Source organism: Dipodomys spectabilis, unplaced genomic scaffold (assembly GCF_019054845.1).
Source record: "Dipodomys spectabilis isolate Male_0828 unplaced genomic scaffold, ASM1905484v1 ptg000141l, whole genome shotgun sequence".
Classification (NCBI taxonomy): Eukaryota; Metazoa; Chordata; class Mammalia; order Rodentia; family Heteromyidae; genus Dipodomys; species Dipodomys spectabilis.
Genome location: NW_024870818.1, coordinates 4,916,054 through 4,936,194, shown reverse-complemented (window position 1 = coordinate 4,936,194; position 20,141 = coordinate 4,916,054).

Genomic DNA, 20,141 nt, shown 5'->3' with positions numbered 1-20,141 from the left:
CTATTTTGGTTAGGAGTTATAGCTAGCTTTTTTTGCAAAGAATTTATAAGCGATTGCACTCATGACTGACCAAAAGCAAATAAATGGATAAATGAATAAATAACTGCAAAGGAATGGGGCTAGGAAGGTGGCTCAGTGGTAGAGTGCTTGCCTTGCGTGCATGAGGCCCTGGATTCAATTCCTCAGTACCACATAAGCAGAAAAAGCCAGAAGTGGTACTGTGGCTCAAGTGGTAGAGTGCTAGCCTTGAACGGAAGAGCTGAGGGACAGCGCCCAGGCCCAGAGTTCAAACCCCACTACCAACAAAAAAAAAAAAAAGAAAGATCGCAAATTTCTGAGCTCTACTAAAAGGAAAAGGAGGGCTGGGAAGGTGGCTCAGTGGTAGAGTGCTTGCCTTGCATGCAGGAAGCCCTAAATTTGATTCCTCAGCACCATGTAACCAGAAAAAGCCGGAAGTGGCGCTGTGGCTCAAGTGGTAGAGCGCTAGCTTTGAGCTGAAGAGCTGAGGGACAGCGCCTAGGCCCAGAGTTCAGGCCCCACGACCAACAACAACAACAACAAATTCCTAAAAGGAAGAGGGCAATTTCACTTATATCTTCTCATTCTTTTCTTCTGTACTCTTAATATTTTAGTATGTTATTCAGTTCTATGATGTCTGGTGGCTTTAGGTTTCTTTTTGTGTGGGTGGAGATAGGATTTACGACACCTGTTAGTAGCATTTAGATTAATAATGCTGTTGATACATTGAAGGTGTATGAAAGAGCTTGCTCCCACTCCAGTGTACCTGATTGGCCCAGATTGTCAAGTAGATGGGAACTACACTGTATTTACTCTGTCTGTGGGATTTGTTTCTAGAATCTACTGATAAATATTTACAAAAGCACAAAAATGATCAATAGATCAATATGTGCAAGATTTATCTTTGTAACTAAGCCAGTCATAGCATTATATTGGTTTTATTACTCCTTGTGGGTTTTTTTTTAAATTACTCCATGTGTTTTTCCAAAGTTCCTTATTGATGATTCTTTCATCTAGATAAGCTATTAATAGCAGTCCTGGGAATGCTTATTATTTGTTTCTACGAATTAGAAATTTCTGCCTCAGTGTATGTATATATTCATTTGGTTAACCAAATTTGGGACAGGGATGTGGTTCAATGGTAGAGCATTTGCCTGGCAACTACAAGGCCTTGAGTTCAGTATCAGTCACACACACACACACACACACACACACACACACACACACACACACACACACACACACACACACACACACACACACACACACACACACACAGAGTTGAATTTTCCAAAACAATTAACTATGAGAGAAATAGGACTATATTGGTCAAATTCTATGTAAGGTTGTAAACAAAACACTAACACAAAACAATAATGATCCTCATAAAAATATTAACACTTTAAATCTGAATTCATCTGTTCCTACCTTCATAGTCAGTTTTGGCAGCATTACAGCCTACAGCCTACAGCTTACACTACTTCTGATGTGTGGATGTGTGAAAGAATTGGTGGTAATCTTTATTGAGGAAGAATTTTTTTTTTTGAGTGGTCGTGGGGCTTGAACTCTGAGCCTAGGTGCTGTCCCTGAACTCTCAGCTCAAGGCCAGAGCTCTATCACTGGAGCCACAGTGCCACTTCTGGTTTTCTGGTGGTTAATTGGAGATAAGAGTTCTCATGGACTTCCCTGCCTAGGCTGGCTTTGAACTGCGATTCTCAGATCTCAGCCCCCTGAGTAGCTAAGATTACAGGTGTGAGCCACCAGTGCCTGGCTGTATTTTTGTTTTTGTTTTGCCAGTCCTGGGACTTGAACTCAGGGCCTGGGCTGTCCCTGGGCTTCTTTTTCTGGCTTTTTCTGTTTATGTTGTACTGAGGAAACAAACCCAGGGCTTAATGCATGCTAGGCAAGCACTCTACCACTACACAGTGCCAGCCCTTGATGAAGAAACTAAATGAATCCATAAGGCTATATTTTTTTAATCTAGGATATCCCATAAAGGCCCATGAGTTAAAAAGGCCTGATCCCCAGCTCCATGGAGCTCATGGGGAGACAGTTGAGCTTTTCTTTTTTTTTTTCTGGCCCTGGGGCCTGAACTCGGCCTGGACACTGTCCCTCAGCAATTCAGCTCAAGGCTAGCACTCTACACTTGAGCCACAGCGCCACTTCCAGCTTTTTCTGCTTATGTGGTGCTGAGGAATTGAACCCAGGGCCTCATGCATGCAAGGCAAGCACTCTACCACTGAGCCATCTTCCCAGTCCAGTAGTGGAACCTTTAAGAGGTAAGGCCTAGCTATGGCTCAAGTGGTAGAGCATGAGCCTTGAGCTGAATTGTTAAGGGACAGCTCCCAGGCCTAGAGCTCAAGCCCCACGACTGACAAAAAAAAAAAAAGAGAGAGAGAGAGAGAGAGAGATCTTTCATGCGATTGTTTCTAACATATTTATAAGATTATGTCTTTGTTGCCTTGTATGTCCCTCCCCCATGGTATAACCCCTGCTTTCACTATATATGATGTTGGTATATGTGGAGGGGAAGGGAAAAAACAAATTGTTAAAACAGGGATACAGGAGGACCCATTGCAACAATGAGATGTACAAGTCATTATGTCGAAAAACGAACTTTACAACTTTGGGGAGGGGGTCGGGGGGGGGGGGAAGGATACGAAGGGATGGGAAGGGGAAACAAAGCAGGAGGCTACAATGCTTGATAAGAAATGTGCTCATTATCTTACCCATGTAATTGTAACCCCTCTGTACAGTATTTTCACAATAAAAATATATATTGAAAAAAAGAGGTAAGGCCTAGAAGGAGTCATTAGAGGGAATAGTGGGGCTCCAGTCCCCTTTATGCTCTGCTAGATTCCCTTCATGTTATATTACCTCCTCACAGACCCACAAGCAATAGGGCCATGTAACTATGGCCTGAAACAGAACCAAAATAAACATTCTCTTTTTATAAATTGATTATCTCAGGTATTTGTTATAGTAATAGAAAATGAACATACCTTTGTATGTTTTTTCAATTGTATCTTTTTCAATTGCATTTCAACTGCCATTTTGCCAAATGGCAAAAATGGAGAAAAGTTGACACCTTCTCTAAGGTGTCATAGTCAGCCCTGGCAAGGAAAGTCCATGAGACCCTTTTTTTTTTTTTTGTTGGTCGTGGGGCTTGAACTCTGGGCCTGGGCGCTGTCCCTCAGCTCTTCAGCTCAAGGCGAGCGCTCTACCACTTGAGCTACAGCGCCACTTCCGGTTTTCTGGTGGTTTATTGGAGATAGGAGTCTCACGGTCTCTCCTGCCCGGGCTGGCTTTGAACCGCGATCCTCAGATCTCAGCCTCCTGAGTATCTAGGATTACAGGCGTGAGCCACCAGCGCCCGGCCCATGAGACTCTTATCTCCAGTAAACCAACAGAAAACTAGAAGTGGCACTGTGGCACAAGTGGTAGAGTGCTCACCTTGAGCTAAAGAGCTCAGGGATAGCACTTAGGCCCAGAGTTCAAGCCCCATGACTGACCAACAAAAAAAAAAAATAAAACCCCACTGTTGGAAGCTGGGTATTGGTGGCTTATGCCTGTAATCCTAGCTACTCAGAAGGCCAAGATCTGAGAATCATAGTTTGAGCCTGGGAGGAAAGTCTATGACACTTTTTTTTTTTTTTTTTTGGTCAGTTGTGGGGCCTGAACTCTGGGCCTGGGCGCTGTCCCTCAGCTCTTCAGCTCAAGGCTTTTGCTCCACCACTTGAGCTACAATGCCACTTCTGTTTTTTTCTGCTTATGTGGTACTGAGGAATCGAACCCAGGGCCTCATGCATGCAAGACAAGCACTGTACCATTGAGCCACCTTCCTAGCCTCTGTGACACTATAATTTCCAATTAACCACCAAAAAGCCAAACGTAGATTTGTGGCTCAAGTAGTATAATACTAGCCTAGAGCACAAAAGCTCAGAAACAACACTCAGGCCCTGAGTTCAAGCCCCAAGACTAGCACATGTATATATACACACACAAACATATATGTACACACAACCAGTTGGAATACATTCAGCAGAATCTCTTGAATAATATTAAGAAGGGACTTTGATCTAATCTTAGCTATGAAGGAAGAATAAATAGGAGAATCATGGTACGAACATGGCCTTGGTAAAAATATGAGAATCAATCTGCAAAATAAAGCAAAAAGGGCTGAAGTATAATTCAAGTGTTAGCACACTCATCGAGCAAGCACAAGGTTAGAGTTAAAATCCTTGGATTGTCAAAATTTAACTAACTAAATAAATATTAGTAAAGGGCCAGGTACTGGTGGTAGTTCACAGTAGCTGTAATACTACTCAGGAGGCTGAGTACTTTCAAGGATTGAAGCCAGATGGATAGACAAATCCAGGAGACTCATCTTGTGTTAATCAGCAAAAGCTGCAAGTGAAGATGTAGCTCAAGTGATAGAGTGCTAGCCTTGAACAGAAAAAGCCAACCCAGAGCAGGAGACCTGACCTCAGTACTGCACACACCCACACACCCACACACCCACACACACACACCCACACACACACACACACACACACACACACACACACACACGGACTTTGAATACTCTGAATAAAGCCACCGAAAAAAAATTAGGAATAAAACACACAACTTTAAAAAACAAAGGGTAGGTCCTAGTGGCTGACACTTGTAATCCTAGCTACTCAGGCAATTGAGATCTGAGGATCACAGTTCCAAACCCAGCCCAGGCAGGAAAATCCATGAGACTCTTATCTCCAGTACCTACCAAAAAAAATCCAGAACTGGAGTTTTGGCTCAAGTGGCAAAGCACTAGCCTTGAGCAAAAGAAGCTTAGGGACAGCGCCCAAGCACTGTATTCAAGCCTAGGATAGGCACCAAAACAAACAACAAAAACAGGACAGGGAATGTGGCTTAGTGGTAAAGTGTTGACTAGCATGCATGAAGCCCTGGGTTCAATTCCACGAACCACACACACAGAAATATCTGTAAGTAGCATTGTGGCTCAAGTGGGAGAGTGCTAGTTTTGAGCAAAAGAACAGGAACAGTGCCCAGGCCCCAGGACTGGCACAAAACAATAACAAAAGAAAAAACAAAACCACCCACTCAGCCAGGTGCCAGTGGCTCATGCCTGTAATACTGGCTATTCAGGAGGCTGAGATCTGAGGATCATGGTTCAAAGCCAGTCCAAGCAGGATAGTCCATGAGACTCTTTTTTTTTTTTTTTTTGGTCTGGTCATGGGGCCTGAACTCTGGGCCTGGGCGCTGTCCCTCAGCTCTTCAGTTCAAGGCTAGTGCTATACCACTTGAGCCACAGCACCACTTCTGGCTTTTTTTTTTCTGCTTACGTGGTGCTGAGGAATCGAACCCAGGGCCTCATGCATGCAAGGCAAGCGCTCTACCACTGAGCCACCTTCCCAGCCCGTGTCCATGTGACTCTTATCTCCAATAAACCAATAGAAAACTGGAAGTGGCGCTGTGTCTCAAGTGCAGGAACACTGAAGAGCCTTGACTGAAGAGCACAGGGACACTGCCCAAGCCCAGAGTTCAAGCCCCATGATGGGAAAAAAAAAAAGCAAACAACAACAACAAAACACCCAAACTAGTAAATTTTGCATTCTCCTACAACTCTTTATTTCTGAAATAAACCAAATCAAAACACATATCCATAAATGAAATTTAATTTTCAACCAGAAAAAATGTAGTCATCTCTGAAAACTTCGTTTAAAATGGACTTTTACAGGGTGTTCCCTTGAAATCAAAGCATTGCTTTTGATTTCTGGAGGCTAAATTTGAGTATAGTTCTTCCAGTTATTACTTTGTGATTGTACGAGACACAGTATCTACACAGAGTTTATTCATATCTTCCTCTTTCCCAATCGCTCCCCAGTCTTGCTAAGGTACCCTCCTGCCCCAAACAGCTTCTGTGCATTCAGAGATGACTTCAGCCCTAGAGCCCTGAGTACACCCTCAACCTTTTCCAATGACTTGACTAGGGATGAGCGCTAGCCAATGTAAGTGAGGAGCATAGCCAATGTTAAAGTTTTTACTTGCTGTCCCACGTCCTAATGTTTGCATTTACAAAGTGGGGGGTGATATTGTCTTGTATATCCAAGATAATCATTGTAAAAGAGCTTTTCTAAGTTGCAAATGGAATATATTCAGAAGATGGTATTATGTTGAAAGAAACATTAAGTTGAATAGCTTGGACATTTATAAACTTCAAAATTATTGGAATATTTGCAAGTTATGGAAACTATTTACATTATTTTCTTTTTGCTTTTCTTTCTTCTTCTTTTTTTTTTTTTGGTCAGTCCTGGGCTTGTTATCCATTAGCATTTGTGCTCAATGCTAACACTCCTCTTCTGGCTTCTTGGGTGTTAATTGGAGATAAGAGTCTCACAGACTTTCTTGCCCAGGCTGGCTTTGAATTGGGATGCTCAGATCTCAGTCTCCCAAATAGTTAAGATTATAGGCGCGAGCCAGTAGTGTCTGGCTTGGAAACTATTTTCTTTTAATAACTGTTTCAAATATATGCATTCAAATGAGTAGCAGGCACTCTGAACTCAGGTTATGAATTTACTCAGTCAGTCATTGTTGACTCGGGACTTGCTGTGCTCCAAGCACTTCAGCAGGTGCTTGGGGAAAGTGATGACACGCGAGGTCCCAGCCCTCACGAAGGAGAGGCTGCCAGTGCTGCTGCTGTCCCCAGAACACTGGAGCACTTCTGAACTCCTCTCAGAGGCGAGTTCTGAGCAATACATCAACTCCAGTCTTAATTTACCACTAGGCTCATTTTCAAATCAATGCCACCAGTTTGATAAGTATCTTATTTGCTAGTCCTTATCAGATTACTTTTCTTGGTTTTATAAAACTCATCTATACTCACAGAAGTATTTGGCACTATTCAGATGCTCAAGGGAATATACCAGGCTCAGAAATGAGAAGAATGATGCTAAATCCTTCTCCAGTGGTTCAGAGTATTTGGAGCCATTCTCTGGAAGAAGCCATCAATACAGTGATCAATGTGCAGTGAAGGTGTTTAAAAACTTACATTATTTTCAGTCTCAGCATAATAGTCTATTATTACCCTACAATGAACAGCCTTCAGATGTGGCAACGGCTGCAGTTACCCCGTAACAGTCGCTGTCATTGTAAAACATTCTTTTCAAGGGAAGGAGAAAATTAGCAGAGCTTGAAAAATCAGATCAAGAATTACTGGTCCTGACATTTTAATACTAATTCATAGTTTTGAGTTTTTAGGCCGATTAAACTTTCTTATTTAAAAGTAAATTTAGGGGAAAGAGTATTTTATGAGTAATTGATATTAAAAAGTTCAAATCATATATACACAGTCATTTTTCACAGGAAAAGCAATTTTTACTTTCCACATCTCTTTATTTGAAAGAACTGAATCCCACATTTGTCAGATGAAATTACTGACTAAATTGCCTAAAATGATTTTCACATCCTTTTGTTGAAATCAAATTGTGTAAGGTTGTAGAATTAATTTAGATGTGACAACAATGTCTTCTTTCTTCCAGGAGAGCTTGCTGATTGAAATGGAAGTATTAAACCTGAAAGTATTCAAGCTAATAAGATAACAAAAGCCCAGAGGACAGAAATTAAGCAAGTCAGTTCTTGAAAGAAACTCTTGAAATCTCAAGTTGAAAAAGTAAGGCAAAGAATAAAATGAGAAATAGGAAAAATCACCACATGAAAGGTACTTACAAAAGGGAGGTTTTAAACAAATATATGCAATATTTTCAACTATATGATATCTATCATGCTTTGTTATTTTTGTTTTTTGATTTTTGTGTTTTTTTTTGGTCCGGTTGTGGGGCCTGAACTCTGGCCCTGGGCGCTGTCCCTCACCTCTTCAGCTCGAGGCTAGCGCAGGCTTTTTTCTTTTTGCTTATGTGGTGCTGAGGAATCGAACCCAGGGCCTCAGGCATGCAAGGCAAGCACTCTACCACTGAGCCACCTTCCCAGCCCTTTGTTTTGTTTTTATTTGTGCCAGTCTTGTGGCTTGAACTCAGAGCCTGAACATTGTCCCTGGACTTTTTTGCTCAAAGCTAGTGCTATAATACTGGAACTACACTTCACTTTTGGCTCTTTTTTTTTTTTTGGGTCCGGTCGTGGGGTCTGAACTCTGGGCCTGGGCGCTGTCCCTCAGCTCTTCAGCTCAAGGCTAGCACTCTACCACTTGAGCCACAGCACCACTTTCCGGCTTTTTTCTTTTTGGTTATATGGTGCTGAGGAATCGAACCCAGGGCCTCAGGCATGCAAGGCAAGCACTCTACCACTGAGCCACCTTCCCAGCCCACTTTTGGCTCTTTGATGGCTAATGAGATTTAAGAGTCTCACAGACTTTCTTGCTCAGGATGGCTTTGAACCATGACCTTCAAATCTCAGCCTCCTAAGTAGCTAGGATTATAAGCATGAGCCACTGGCATCCACTCACAACCATGGTTTTGAATTTTAATTTTTTATTGTTTTATCTGCAGCATGTTCTGAGGTTGCAAAATATTCCTTTTTCTTGTGTCTTTCTTCTCGTTACTTAAACTGTAAAAAAGAAATGAGACAGCCGGGCACTGATGGGTCACACCTGTAATCCAGCTACTGAGGAGGCTGAGATCTTAGGATCACGGTTCAAAGCCAGCCCAGGCAGGAAAGTCCATGAAACTCTTATCTCCAGTAAACCACCAGAAAACCAGAAGTGGCGCTGTGGCTGAAGTGATAGAGCGCTCGCCTCGAGCTTAAGAGCTGAGGGACAGCGCCCAGGCCCAGAGATCAAGCCCCATGACTGACAAAAAAAAAAAAAAAAGACTTGCTCTTATCTGTGCCTCACATATGCAGATTGGAATGAATGTGAAGATGAATATGCCTATGCTATACAAGGTGTGGGGGTACAGGGAGGAGGAAGGGCTTGTGGTCTTGAAAGGCCAATGTCTGAGACTCTAGTCACTTTTGCCCTGCAAAGTATGGGCCAGGGTTGGCAGGCATTTAAGTATTCAGAAGAACTTGTCTTGGTTTAGACTTTACCAAAAGCCAAACCTGAAATAGGCCTTGGGTGCACCTATGCACTGGGGAGATGATCTGGAGCCCAGGGCTCCATCTTGTGTATGTGTGTGTGTCCCAGCCTCTGTCCCTGAGCTTTTTTGCTCAAGAGTAGTGCTAGCCATAGCTCTACCTCCAGCTTTTTTAGTTAATTGGAGATGAGTCTCAAGGACTTTCCTACCTGGGCTGGCTTCAAACCTTGGTCCTCAAATCTCAGCTTCCTGAGTAGCTAGGATTAAAGCCATGAGGCTTAGGACTCCATCTTTTGATCTCTTCTTTCACAGTAAACTTTTTTGATATGCTCTTATCCAGACTCGTGACTTGAACCAACATTTCAGTTGTTGAGTTTTTCTACCCTGACCCCTATTCAGAATTCTAGACTCATATATTTAATGACTAATTCAAAATCTTCATTTGAAGCTGTATACCAGTGCCTCACTCCTAAAATCCTTGCTACTCAGGAGGCTGAGATCTGAGGATTGCAGTTTGATGCCAGCTCCAGCAGGAAAGTACAGGAGACTCTTATCTCGAATTAACCACCAGAAAACCAGAAGTGGTGTTGTGGCTCAAAGTGGTAAAGTGCTCTAGCCTTGAGCGCAAAAGCTCAGTGACAGTGCCCAGGCCCTGAGTTCAAGCCCTATGAAGGACGAAAAAGAAAAAAGAAAAATCTTCATTTAGAATTCTCCAATAAGCATGCCAAACTTACCATGTCCATACTAGTTTCTATTACCTCCCCTCCCGCCTCCCACTCTGGTTTAAGAACAGTGACACGGAGGGGATGAAAAGATAGTTTTCAGAAGTGGCTTAAACTCTTCCCTTCCTGTAGACCTGCTCTTTGTGATGATTTTGACCTCCCTCCGGTCAAGAAGTAGGATTTAGCTAGTCATCATTTGAGTCCTGTCTGGTGCCTATAACTTGCTTTAGCTGAAAGAATGCAGAAGTGGCAATGTGGGACTCCTGACTCCAGCCTCATGAAGCTTTGTAGCTTCCATGTTTGCCTCTTCCTGGAGACAGAAGTGCGAAGAATCCCAGTGGAGATTAGTAGAAGAGGAAGAGGACATGGGGAGCAGGTTTACCATCTGGAACCACCAACTTGCTGACAGCATCTACCGTTTGTCACTAGCAATCACCTTGAATCACTCAGCCCCCAATCAAGCAGCCAGACTTTTGCAGCTACTGAGTGACCTCAGACAAAACCACCACCACCAACAAAAACCACACAACTGAGTCCAGCCAAATTGTTCACCTGCTAAATCATGATCACCAATATAACAGCTGCTTAAAGCCACTAAAGTTTAAAGTGGTTTGCTATGGAGCAAAAGCTACCTTCCATGGCAGCTTATCCTGGAAAGAACAAGGGAGAGAATAGGGAAATAAGAGCTAATCAAAGATAGTTTAGGGGTAAGCTGAAGCTAAGTCCTGCTGAATATCTTCCAAGGAATCTTGTAAAAGTAATTTCAGAACTGTCCCACAAGCAAAGAGCCAGCCAGGTTACTTATCTAATGATTCCTTATCCCCTCCTTCACTGAGAGGCCTCCCTGTGGGACTTTTGTCCCTAGCACTTCTGAGCTGCTCTGCAGCCAACATGAATGAGGCAATAGACAACTCAGCAGGCAGGGAGTAGAGAGTGTTGTAAGGTATTCCACCAGAGAAGACCACATGGACATGGAGTATAGCCAAAATAACGTCTTTATTAGCTGGCTGGCGACTACACTGGGTCAGTGGGTCCCCAAGTGCAGTGCTGAGCCGTTTCTCAGGACTCCTATGCAGAAAATTTAAATCCTTGTTTGCTCAGGGGTGTAAAGTTTCTTAGGGTTCTTTCCTGCAGGTGCAAGCCAAGTGGGAAGTTACAGAAGCTAAACAATGCTTTAAGCAAGCATGATCCTTTTCTATGACCTGTTTCTATAACCCATTTCTAGGGTACACTGAGCACATTTTTCTTATAAATGCGAAGCCTCAGAGAACTGGTCCCAGAAATGAGGGTGGAGTTCTATCTTCAAAATGGGGTCACATTTGTCATAGGGTGCCCTATCACAAGTGAGATTGAAGCAAACTTCTGGTATAGCCTAGAAGACATCAGTGAGTATGGGAACTGTCTACTCTGACAGTTGACTGCAACTCAGCTGAGTAGGCCAAAGGACACAGGGTAATCAGTAAGTTCTGTTTTTATCTTCCCAAACCCACTTCTCAAGTCATCCTCAACTGGAGAAGTGGAAACTCCATCTTCCAGTTGCCCACACCAGAAAGTTTGTCCTTGGACACCTCAACGTCCCTCACACCCCACACTCAGATACTTATGTACTGCCAAAGGAAAGTGGGACAAATAGGACAGATAGGTTGAGAGCCTGATCATCCCAGTGAACTACCCCAAAACTGCCAGAAACCCCCCTTTGGTTGTTGTCACCCATTCTTGTGGTTACCTGCATCTCGCCAATAGAGGAAGGGAGTCGGGATGACTGGTTCTAACCGGTTCCCTAAACATGCACAATCTTGCCTAACCATGACTCCTAAGTATACCCTTTCAGGTGTTTTTCTCTACTTAAAAGTTCATGAATGTGGGGCTGGGAAGATGGCTCAGTGGTAGAGTGCTTGTCTTGCATGCATGCGGCCCTGGGTTCGATTCCTCAGCACCACATAAGCAAAAATGAAAAAAGCCTGAAGTGGTGCTGTGGCTCAAGTGGTAGAGCCCTATCCTTGAGCTGAAGAGCTGAGGGACAGTGCCCAGGCTCAGAGTTCAGGCCCCATGACTGGACCCCCCCCCCAAAAAAAAGTTCATGAATATTATTTGCAATTCATGCATCTAAGTAAAAAAACCCAAGAGCAAGTGTTCGATACATGCCCAGTATGGTTTAAATGATATAACCCAGATCTGCCAGTCAAACTTTAATTAGCTTAATCACTTCTAAATGGTGATGTACTAAAGAATAAAAGAGAAACTAACCTTAAACCATTTGGGCTGCTTGGCTTGATCCCACTCACCTCTACCTTAGCACTGAACTTTCACTCTGAATAAACTTTACTGCTATGCTACACTTTGTCTCTCGCATCAGTTCCTTGCGAGAACTAAACAGGACTCTAGTCCACCAGTCATATCACCTTTAAAATACATCCAGAATATACATATTTCTTACTATCTCTTCTGCTCTCCACCCCAGTACCTGAATGAGTCTTCACTGATCTCCAGGTTTTACCCTTCCAGAGTTCCCTCCCTCAGAATTAAATGCAGAATCCTTACTGTGGCCCAAAGGCTTCATGGAATCTGGCCCTTGCTGTTTTTCTGACTTCACATTCTAGACTCTCCATCTCTCACTGCTCTGTCCTTACTGGTTTCCTTGTAGTTTTGTTTTTTTAAACCTAGGTTGACTCTTACATTCCTAACTTGCCCCTTCCTCTATGTGAGATGCCTTTTCCCAGTTACCTGACTTGTTTTTGAGCATATATAAGTGTTCGCAGAGCAACAAACATATTATAAACATTATATAAAGAAATAAACATACCAGACACAGGTGGCTCACACCTGTAACCCTAGCTACTCAGGAAAGAGGCTGAGATCTGAGGATTGTGGTTAAAGCCAGCCTGGGCAGGAAAGTCTATGGGACTCTTATTGTCAATTAACCACCAGAAAACCAGAAGTAGTATTGTGGCTCAAAGTGGTAGAGCACTAGCCTTGAGTGAGAAACCTCGGGGACAGTGCCCAGGCCCTGAGTTTAAGCCACATGACTGACAAAAATAAACAGATAAACATTATCTTGGACAATGTAAAATTATATATATATATATTTAATATATAATTTTATACATATATTTATATAATTATATAATTGTAAAATTTTATATATTTAATAAATAAATAAATATAATTATATATGTTTATATATAATTATATAATTGTAAAATTATATATTTAATAAATATATACAATCATATATTTATATATAATTGTAAAATTATATATTTATTTATTTAATCTAATAAATAAATATAATTATGTATAAGTATATAATAATAAATATAATTATGTATAAGTATATAATTATATATATACTTATATATAATTGTAAAGTTATATATATTTAATAAATAAATATATAATTTTACATTGTCCAAGGTAATGTTTATCTGTTTATTTATTTTTGTCAGTTGTGAACCAGAACTCTGGGCCTGGGTGCTGTCCCTCAGCTCTTCAGCTCAAGGCAAGTGCTCTACCACTTGAGCTGCAGCGCCACATCTGGTTTTCTGGTAGTTTATTGGAGATAGGGTCTCACAGACTTTCCTGCCTGGGCTGGCTTTGAACTGTGATCCTCATATCTCAGCCTCCTGAGTAGCTAGGATTACAGGCATGAGTTTTCAGCACCTGGCAAAATAATGTATTTCTAATACTTATAATGTAAAGTAATAAAATACAAGTTGTGTAAAATAAGCATACAATAGTACATGCTCAAATTTATTTTTTTCTCATGGAGCCTATTCATAATGTCTAGCTTCTGCTTAAGAAGCAGAAAAAGGGACAATGACTTGCACTGTGTAGGCAGTGGAAACAGAAAGAGACATTATAGAGGAGGGATTTAAATAGGACTAGTTGATGACTTAGATATACAGGAAGAAAAGAAAGAAGTTCGAACCAAGGATGATAACTTCCAGGCAATATGGAAACAGACAGTGCTACTTAATGAGGAAGCAAAAACAAAACAAAACAAAAAACTTGGGCATGTTTCTTGCACTTGAGATATATTTGTCCTTAAAAGATGAAGCTTTTGAGCCAGGTGCCAGTTACTCCCACTTGTAATCCTAACTACTCAGAAGACTGAAATCTGGAGGATTACAGCAGAAAGCCAGCCAAGCCAGAAAACATTGCTAGACTCCATCTCCGATTAACCAGCAAAAAGCCAGACATAACTGGAGTGGCTCAAGTGGTGGAGCACCAGCTAAGAGCAAAAAAGCCAAGTAAGAGCTAGGCCCTGAGTTCAAATGCCAGTATTAGCATAGGAAGTGGGTGGGGAGAAGTGGAGAGAAAGAGGGAGAGAGGGAGAAAGGAGGAAGGGAGGGAAAAGAGAGAGAGGTAAAGCTCTGAGATTAAGATACACAGCTGAAGGCTGGGAAATATGGCTTAGTGGTAGAGTGTTGCCTAGCATGTGGTTCCTCAGAACCACATGAACAGAAAAAAGCTGGAAGGGGCACTATGGCTCAAATGATAGAATATTAGCCTTGAGCACAGAGAAGCAAGCCCAGGCCCTGAGTTCAAGCCCCAGGACTGGCAAAAAAACAAAAAGACCACAGTTGAGTGTTCAACTATAGATGCTCTTGGAGGACAAAGAGTAGAAGTCTACTGGCAAAGAAGACCAGGAAAATATCCAAAAAAAGGAAGATTTGGGCTGGGAAGGTGGCTCAGTGGTAGAGCACTTGCCTTGCATGCCTGAGGCCCTGGGTTTGATTCCTCAGCACCACATAAGCAAAAAAAAAAAAAAAAGGAAGATTTCTCTGAGCATACAAGTCTTCCTGAAATGACTACAATGGCAGTAAAGCAATAAAGGTAGAGCCACAGGACACAGAAAACAAGGAGAAAAAATGAAGTGGATGAGTCTGGAGTTTCATGTTTGGGAAGATATAAACAGGAAAAAATAGTACCACCAATTGAGGTCGAAACCGGTAACAGATGTAGTCAGAATGTGAGTTTTTCAATGAGTGGCTTTAGAGTATCTAGCTAGAAGGAAAGGATACCTGGGAGTGAGAAAGTCAAAGGTACAAAGTCTAAGAGCTCTAAGGAAGGACAGATTGTCCACACAGAGGTAACACCTCTGAGAATGATGTAGAGAGAAACTGGCAGTAATGAAATTTCTAAAGTGCCGAAGTGCCATTCATAGGATTAGACCTATACATTATATATAGAGATTTTATGTTTTAGTGTACACCATTACATTTTAATATATGTACTGCATATTATATATGGGGTTGTTTGAGATAGGGATGGATATGGTATCCAAGATGGCCTCAAACTCAAGACCTTCCTGACTCAACTATGTGTATTTCCAGCAGGAAACACAAGTATATGTCACAACTCCCACATACTGTGTGTGTGTATGTGTTTGTATATATATATATATATATATATACACATACATACATATATGTATGTATTTTGTATATGTGGTGGGGTCAAACTAAAGGCTTTGCATATACTAGTCTTTGCAACTGTGCTACATCCTCAGGCCTCATATATCACATTTCTGAAAGAATACATACAAACTTTTAAAAAATTAGTTATTTCTGGGCTGGGAATGTGATTTAGTGGTAGAGTGTTTGCCTAGCATGCATGAAGCCCTGGGTTTGCTTCCCCAGTACCACAAAAACAGAAAAAGCCAGAAGTGGCACTGTGGTTCATGTTGTAGAGTGCTAGCCTTGAGCAAAAAGGAGCTCAGGGACAGTGCCCAGGCCCTGATTTCAAGCCTGATGACTGGCCCCCCCCAAAAAAATTTTAAAATTCTATGTTATCAAGTTGTTACCATGAACATAGAAGATACTTTAATTGAGAACTATGTTTTACATTTTTAATTATATACTACATCTAAGGTATTTCTTAAATGTCTAAATTTTGAATACAAACTTATTGTACTACTTTAGTGAAATCTAGTCTGACCAAACAAAACAAAAAAAATGCTTTACTTGAACTTCACGTATTAGGGTTTGCTGGCAATAGTAGCATTGGAGAGCCAGGGACAGTGATGTATACCTGTAATCCCAGCTATTGAGGAGACTAGACAGGAAGATTGCTTGAGCAGTGTATAAATAATGCATAAGACAACTTGTCAGGTTTTGTGCTGGCCAAAATTGGGATAATTTAAGCATAATTTTTGAAAATTTAGTGATGGTAATATATTGAATAAACGAATTCATGAGTTATACTAATTCAATATTTTTACAGAAACGGTCAACTAATATAGAATGAATAATACAACAAGAAAATGTCCATCTTGTAACCCCCAATGTAAGAAATTCAGGTAAGTATAAAGAAATACTAAAAGTATTGGAGGAAAAAACTTCTTAGGTGACAGGATATCCATAAAGTGTCAGAGCATAACCCTCCCCTACACCTGGTTACATCACCATAAAGAGAAACAGGTGCTTTAACAATGTAAATAGATGGATGCCACCTTAAGTGACCAAATTACAATGACCCTAATGATATAAACTGGCATTCTGTTTCATGTAATACCATTACAAAGCATTAGTTATTATTCATGTTCAAGCTGGCCACATCTTTCTCTTCTGAAGGGCTTTTTTGGAAATCTCTTTCCAAGAAAGTTTTTATTTTTATTTATTTTGTGCTGCTGGTACTGGAGCTTGAACCCAAGGCCTAGTACTTTTTGTTTTTGCTCAAGGCTGGTGCTCTACTACTTGAGCCATTCAATTTCCCAAGATAGTCTTAATATGGTAACAGCCTGGTGCCACTTACAGAAAAATAATATATAGGAAAAAAAAAAGGAAAAATAGTTACTGATCAATCATTGGTCACACATTCTTCACTTCCTTCCTTCCTTCCTTCCTTTCTCTTTCTTTCTCTCTCTCTCTCTCTCTCTTTCTTTCTTTGTCAGTCATGGGGCCTGGGCACCATCCCTCAGCTCTTTAGCTCAAGGCTAGCACTCTACCACTTGAGCCACAGCGCCACTTCCAGCTTTTTCTACTTATGTATGGCTGAGAAATAGAACTCTGGGCCTCATACATGCAAGGCAAGCACTCTACCACTGAGCCACCTTCCCAGCTCCATCCTGTTTATCATTTTTTTGGGGGGGGGGGGCGGGGAATCCGGTCGTGGGACCTGAACTCTGGGCCTGGGTGCTGTCCCTCAGCTCTTCAGCTCAAGGCTAGCGCTCTACCACTTGAGCCACAGCGCCACGTCCGGCTTTTTTCTTTATGTGGTGCTGAGGAATCGAATCCAGGGCCTCAGGCATGCAAGGCAAGCGCTCTACCACTAGCCACCTTCCCAGCCCCATCCTGTTTTTCTTATTTAAGGAAAATTAGCCAGGAGCTGGTGGCTCATGCCTGTAATCCTAGCTACTCAGGAGGCTGAGCTCTGAGGAACCTGTCCAAAGCCAACCCAGGCAGGAATGTCTGTTAGACTCTTATCTCCAATAAACCACTCAGAAAACCTAAAGTGGCATTGTGGCTCAAGTGGTAGAGCTCTCACCTTGAGCTTAAGAGCTGAGGTACAGTGCCCAGGCCCACAGTTCAAGCCCCACAACCAACAAAAATAAATAAATAAAAATAATAATACTGTTTTGTAGAATGGGAACTTCTTTGTACAACTACTTAAAGATAATAATAAAAAAAATGTTGAAAAGAAAATTATAGCCTCCTGAGTAGCTAGGGTTACAGGAATGAACCACCAGCACCCAGCTCCAGAGGTTATTTTCTAATTATAAGAACAAAGAAGTGAGCCAGCTGCTGGTGGCTTACTCCTGTAATTCTAGCTACACAGGAGGCTTAGATCTGAGCATTGTGGTTCAAAGCCATTTTGGGCAGGAAAGTCTGTGAGACTCTTATCTCTAATTAGCTACCAGAAAACCAGAAGTGAAACTGTGGCTGACAGTAGTAGAGCACTACTAGCCTTGAGCAAAAATAGTTCAGGGAGGGGCTGGGAATGTGGGTTAGTGGTAGACTGCTTGCCTAGTATGCATGAAACCCTGGGTTCAATTTCTCAGTACCACAAACACAGAAAAAGCTGAAAGTGGTGCTGTGGCTCAAGTGGGAGAGTGCTAACTTTGAGCAAAAAAAAAGCAGCCCAGGAACAGTGCCCACGCCCTGAGTTCAAGCCCCAGGACTGGCAAAAAAAGGAAAAAAAAGCTCAGGGACAGCACCTGGGCCCCAAGTTCAAGCCTCATGATCACCACCACCACCAACAACAAAAGAACAAAGAAGTCAATGGGGATGCAGCTTAGTGAAGTACATGCTTAACATATATGATGCTGGTCACTGGTCACACCCATAATCCTGGCTACTCAGGACCTGAGAGCTGAGAGGATCACAGTTTGAAGCCTGCCTAGGCAGGAAGTCCATGAGATTGATCTCCAGTTAACCACTAGAAAATAGGCAGTTTTCCAGGTGCTGGTGGCTCACACCTGTAATCCTAGCAAGTAATCTCAGGAGGCTGAGATCTGAGGATCATGGTTCAAAGCCAGCCTGGGCTTTGAGGGACAGCATCAAGGCCGAGTTCAAGCCCTATGACCAAAAAAAGAAAAGAAGAAAAAAAGAAAATAGAAAGTGGAGCTGTGGCTCAAAGCGGTAGAGTGAGCAGGTTACCTGTGGGTCACGCCTGTAATCCTAGATACTCAGGAGGCTGAGATCCAAGGATCACAGTTCAAAGCCAACCCAGGCAAGAAAGTCCATGAGACTCTAAATCTCCTTTTAACTACCAGAAAACAGGAAGCAGAGCTGTGGCTCAAAGTAGAAGAATGCTAGAAAGCTCAGGGACATCACTCAAGCCCCAAGTTCAAGCTCCACAACCTACCAAAATAAAAAACAAAAAATGGTAGAGTGCTAATGTTCAGCACAAGCTCAGGGATAGTGCCAGGCTCCATATTCAAGCTTCATGGCTGACACATAAAAAGAAAAAAAAAGTGAAGCCCTGGCTTTGATCACCAACATGCCAAGAAAAAAAAACTTTCCCTCTCAGCAAGTCTGTCCTCTAACAGTATCATTTGACTATTTTCTTTTCTTTTTTGTTCGGTCGTGGGGCTTGAACTCTGGGCTTGTGCGCTGTCCCTGTGCTCTTCAGCTCAAGGCTAGCACTCTACTGCTTGAGCTACAGCGCCACTTCTGGTTTTCTGGTGGTTTATTGAAGAGTCTCTCCGACTTTCCTGTTCGGGCTGGCTTTGAACCATGATCCTCAGATCACAGCCTCCTGAGTAACTAGGATTACAGGCTCGCCTGTAATCCTAAACAGTTTTCCATACATAACTTCAGTCCTCCCTCCAGCCATCTAAGGTAGGTACTATACCATTTTTTTTTCTTTTTGTTGGTCATGGGGCTTGAACTCTGGGCCGTGCTGCCCCTCAACTCTTTAGCTTAAAGTGAGTGCTCTATCACTTGAGCCATAGCGCCACATCTCCATTTTTTTTTGGGGGGGGGAGAGGGTCCGGTCGTGTGGCCTGAACTCTGGGCCTGGGTGCTGTCCCTCAGCTCTTCAGCTCAAGGCTAGGGCTCTACCACTTGAGCCACAGCGCTACTACTGGCTTTTTTCTTTTTGCTTATGTGGTGCTGAGGAATCGAACCCAGGGCCTCATGCATGCAAGGCAAGTGCTCTACCACTGAGCCACCTTCCCAGCCCCACCGGTGGTTTGCGCCTGTAAGTTTAGCTATTCAGGAGCTGATATCTGAGGATCCCAGATCAAAGTCAGCTCAGGCAAAAAAGTCCATGAGACTTTTATCTCCAATTAATCAGCAGAAAGCTAAAGTTGAAGAGTGGCTTAAGGCCTGATTTCAAGCCTCATCAAAAAAAGAAAAAGAAAAGTTGGAAGGGAAATGTCTGACATCCATTTGAACTCATTTTGAAGCAATTATAATTAAAACAATATTTTCCACTAACTCATTCAAATCTTTATTAAGTATACCATCTGTACAATCCTGTCAAGATTAGGGAAACAAATAGGTGAATTTTTAAGATGGTGCTGTCTCAAGGATTTTACAATCTAATGATAGTGACAAGCAGTTTAACATAAATTGTAGAAAAGGAATTACAACTAAGTATTTGCTCCTGAGTAAGAAAAATTACCTTTTTCTTACATTGTAAATTGACAGAAAACACTGTTATTATATAATATAGCTGTTAATCTTTTTTAAAGGATGCTGATTGTTTTCAGAAAAGTAAATGTGTTATCCTGTAACATCATATGACTGGTTTCATTTTATTTTTAAAATTTGCTTTAAAAATTGGAATGACCTAAAAACATCAAATTAACATCATGGAAAGTGAATTTGCAATAATATGTAGAAAGGTGAGTGCAAATGAGTCTAGCATTAAAAAGTTAAATTGGAATTACTTTGAAGATTTGCCTTTAGCAACTTATTATGGA